Raw genomic sequence first — 4,825 nt, 5'->3', positions numbered from 1 at the left:
CTCCCGAGGATGACGCTGAGGGCTCTGGAACTCCAGACACGGGCCGCGCGCGCTCCAGGGTATTCCAGGTGAGCGGCGCACTCCCGAGGATGACGCTGAGGCCTCTGGAACTCCAGAGAGAGAGGACTGCCTGCCGCTGGCTCATGCCTGGAGACAGCGGAGAAAGAACTTGCTGTCCAGCTAAACCGAGGAGCGTTTGGGGGAGCACAGAGCTCCCTCACCTTGGGTCATGCTTAGCCATAGGTCACAGCAGTGAGGCAGGAAGTCATGTTGGTGCCCCAACGTGAGATGCCGGGATGTGAACCCAGGCAGTGGCATGGAATGCGGCTCTGTAATTGAAAATCTGAGCCGGATCTTGGACAGGAGTGAAAAAAAGCACAGCTTCCCGGGGGGAAGCTACCATTGGCTGAAGACACCAGATCAGGAGCAGAGGTGGGCTTGTGCAGATGGGCGCCCGCTGTCTTCGCAGTGGTCCCAGCATGCTGGGAGGGGCCTTCCCTCCCACCCAGGCACCAGCAGGGCTATTCCTGTCACCTGCTCCCTTAGACAAGGGTTTGTATCCATGTGCACTGATGTTCTCACACTCACTGTGTGAACTTCTAGTTTCAGGAATGACATTCTCCTGTTCTCAGTACCTTGAACAACATGAGCCCCCACTAAATCTAATACTGATCGGTTGCAAAATTCAATAATAATCGCTTTTCTACTAGACATCAACAGTAAATTAATAACATGACTAGGGGCTGGGGAGATAGCCCAGTGGTCTAAGCGCCTGGCTAGCAAGTGCACGGACCCAGGTTCAATCCCTCGTACCACATGCTGTGCCTGCCCTGGAGCCCTGGGAGTGTTGTGCCAGGCACCAAGAGACAGCAGGAGCACTACCAGTCCAAGCTGCATAGCAAGACCCTGTACCAAGTAAATAAACAGATTAAAAAAATAGAAGAAGAAGAAGAAGAAGAAGAAGAAGAAGAAGAAGAAGAAGAAGAAGAAGAAGAAGAAGACTCATAATAGACTTTTATGGCTGTGTATGTGTGTGAGTGTCTGTACACCCTAGCATAAACTTTTCAGATTTTTCTGTCATAATTTGTCTTCCATATGGAAAGGAATTATGTACAATATACATGTTCCAGTTCCCAGATCCATTTAAATTTAGCTATAAAAGTCAATCAATCATGAAACCTAGTTGTCCTGCTCTTCTCAGCAGCTGTGGCCACTGCTGCAGCAGCCTTCGTTCATACTAATAGCCTCGCTGCAGGGGCAGCAACAGAACAAAGAACACGCTGCCTGTTGACGTGGCTTAAATATCAGACGTAGGTCAGCTGCCAAAACTGCAATGAAGAGGAAAAGTACGCCAAGAAAAGTCTTGCCCACTGGAGCGCTTTCCCAGCACACACGGGCATTGAGCATGAGAGGAGGTCTTCAATAAATTACAACTGCCTGATTATTTCCCCGAGTAATTGCAAACACAGATTGCAATCTGTTAATCTGCTGCAACCTCTAGCTCTCATGCAGGGCAAATGGCAGCCTCAGACACAAACATTATCAGTTGTGATTCAGGTCATTTAGAAAAGAGCTTTCTAGAGCTGGCATGACCTGGGCAGAGTTCAGGATAAATGTGATTGGACAGCAAAAGAGAGAATGATGTCATTGGTTAAGTCAGCTGAGACAAGGGGGCTGCCGGCTGCACCTCAATTCTTGCGCTGTCCTCAGATCTGTCAGATAAAATTAATGGCTCCTCCCAAACAACAAATGACTGTGGTTTGAAGCCGTAAGCAAATTACCTTGCAAGGCCGCTGCGTGTGAATAACACATAGTTTACTAACCCCAGGAAGAGACAGCCACGAGGGAAATAGTGAATCTGCTTCAGACAAATCCCAAGAAATGAACAAGCTTATATTTTTTATTTTATTACCATCATATTTTATAGGTATAAGTACAGTTATTTACCTTCATGGGAATGATGTGTCTGATAATGGTAAAAAAGCAGACCTATGCCACATTATAATTTTAGAGCAGAGCGCAAGTGTGAGCGACCAAAGCACACAGGTAAATGATGACCGTCTAACGATGACGTGCTAGCTGGAGAAGGACTCGGCGGTCTTTTGTTTCATTTCTTTGCTCAGACACAGTCTCCTCAGGTGGTTCTAGAACATCCGAGAGGTGGCCCAGACTGGCCTAAACTCTTACAGTCATCTTGCCTCAACCTACTGGAAGCTACACTCAAGAATCAGGTGGATTTTACCCTAACACATACCCAGATTTTCTAGTTAATTCATTTTTGTGAAAGGCTTTCATCTGTTTGCTTTGTAGTTTCAGTGCTGCTCGCAGAGCCCAGAGCCTCACACGTGCTAGACGGATGCTGCCTCCCGGAGCTACCAGCCCAGCCCCTAAATGTTCCACATCACCTGTATCATTTAATCCTTGAAACTAGGACAAGGGCAATCCTATCATTCTACTCATTTTATACACAAGAGAACTACGGCTCAGTGAGACAAATGACTTGCCCAAGTGTGCGCAGTTAGTAGAAGACTAGGATGAGGCTTAACAGAGGAGTTCTGACTCAGTAGATGCTCTAGTTATTGTAACAATATTGTGCATGAGGGGATGGATGGGGGAATAAATGAAGGGGAGGTGGAGATGGGAGAGAGAGAGAGAGAGAGAGAGAGAGAGAGAGAGAGAGAGAGAGGATGAAGACCATGCCTATCTGTAAGTTTTCCCCTCTTCTAGCCTGTGGCTTAAGGAAGAAGGTAGAGTTTGACAGAGAGATCGTATCTAGTTATATGTCACTGAAGAGTTTAGTGCCTGAACAAGCCTGTATGACTGCACAGCCTTTCAGTTGCTTCTAATCACGGAACCTTCTAATCACGTCAGGTGGTATGCCAAATTGTATTGCAGCACACTGGATCCGGTGAGGCCGTCCTTGTAGCTCACTGAGGTAGCAGACACCATGTAACATACTGCCTGGAAATAGCGCCAAAATAGATTAGTATAAGAACTTGGGAAAAGTAAACTGGAGAAGACAGGAAGCATGGGCAGACATTCTATCTATATATAAAGGTAATGGCAATTGTTGGAAGAACTTCTATAAGAAAATGCTTATTTTAAGTTACTCCATAACATGAAAACCCCTCATGAACCCTGTATATTTAATTCCTAGGACCAAACAAGATATCAGAAAGCTTCTTGATCTACAGTTTTGCCAAAACGTACCTTTCACATTCTTTAGGATTAACCTCAGCTCCATGGGAGCTAGGTCAGCATCGAATGATTAAGAGAAGAAATACTAGAGCCAATATGGCTTTGGGTTCTGGTAGCTCTCCAGCTGTGGGATCAACTTAAGTTCTCTGAGTTCTGATCTTCTACCATCTGAATTAATAGCACTCCATTATATACTGGTAATATGTAAGGGAAAGAAATAATGTAAAGCAAGAAAAATATTTACCACAGTACCACGTACAGGGCAAATGCCCGTCATGGCAACGCAATAGAACCTCATCTTCGGCTTCCAGCTGTGACTCCGCAAGCTCTCCCCACCCTGCCTTCTATACTGCATCTGTAGGTCCCGGCGGAAGGCACAGAGCAGCTGCCGAAGAGCGCTGGGAAGCCAGTAGTAACAGATGCACTGTGCAAGAAGACTTGAATTAGAAGTACTTTGAACGCATGGTTAAATTTACCCTCTTTTCTTCTCTGCAGTATTCCCTAAGCTAGCATCAGAAAGCCTCTGATGTACACATGGCCCCAGAACCAACAGAGGAGACTCGGCAGAACTCCATCTGCGTGAGCGCTAGCACGGCCGCCTCCTCGTGCTCACGGAGAGGTGGAAACTATCAGCATTTCTTTCTCTTCAGTATTGTCCTCTGCCTGAATCCATCATGACCTTCGGTGCTTAGAGCTCTGTGGCAGAGGACACATCCCCTCGGGAAGGAGGAGCCAGGGTCCCCCTGCTCTTCGTGCCTGTCCCTTCTCCTGCAGCCTGGCTAGAGACACACACGTGCAAAGGAGAAGAGGGGCAGCACAGACTCCGTGAAATCCCGTGAGTCAGCCGGGGCTGCGGGGAATCGGGAGGTGCTGCCCGGGCAGGACCCACCTACGGACCGGCCGCGGAGCTCAGCGCTGGGCTGTGTGCATGTGGTTCTGAGCTCTACCCGTGTAGCATAAACTGCAAAAGCGGACCTGAGATGTAGATCTCCATCCACTTTAGTCCTGGGTGGCAGAGAAGCAGGGAACATACGAACAGCACTGGAAAAGTTTGCAAACAAAATTGACATCTTCCGCCACAACCATGGAAGAAGAGTAGCCGTGGCCCTCACTATCCCACGGCCATGGGCCTCAGCAAGGGCCACAAAGTGACTAAGAATGTGAGCAAACCAGGCACAGCCTCTGTCGTGGACGCCTCACCAAGCACACCAAGGTCGTGCGGGACACAATCCGGGAGGGTTGCGGCTTCGCCCCCTTCGAGCAGCGCACCACGGAGCTGCTCAAGGTCTCCAAGGACAAGTGCGCCCTCAAGCTCATCAAGAAAAGGGTGGGGATGCACATCCGCGCCAAGAGGAAGCGTGAGGAGCTGAGCAACGTGCTGGCCGCCATGAGGAAGGCAGCTGCCATGAAGAAGGCAGCTGCCAAGAAGGACTGAGCCCTTATGGAATAAAGCTTTGCAGGAAGTTAAAAAAAAATAAATTTGAGGTTGTAACCACAAGCAACAGAAGGATGGATGGAACCTGTGACCCGAACGCCGCTCACTATTTTGCCTGTTAAAACAAAAATGTCAACATTCTCTATAGAATTTTCTAAAAGGCTCAGTCTCATAATGTAATATGAAAAATGT

At 48.0% G+C, this 4,825-nt stretch overlaps 1 pseudogene; it reads left to right on the top strand.

Annotated features, from left to right (window-relative positions):
• Window positions 1-4,606, top strand: part of LOC101579143 — a 6,176-nt pseudogene extending 1,570 nt beyond the window's left edge.
• The last annotated feature ends 219 nt before the right edge of the window (window positions 4,607-4,825 follow it).

The sequence above is a fragment of the Octodon degus genome, unplaced genomic scaffold (assembly GCF_000260255.1).
Source record: "Octodon degus isolate 3935 unplaced genomic scaffold, OctDeg1.0 scaffold00248, whole genome shotgun sequence".
Classification (NCBI taxonomy): Eukaryota; Metazoa; Chordata; class Mammalia; order Rodentia; family Octodontidae; genus Octodon; species Octodon degus.
Note: the sequence above shows the minus strand (reverse complement) of the source record. Positions and strands in the feature narration are given on the sequence as shown.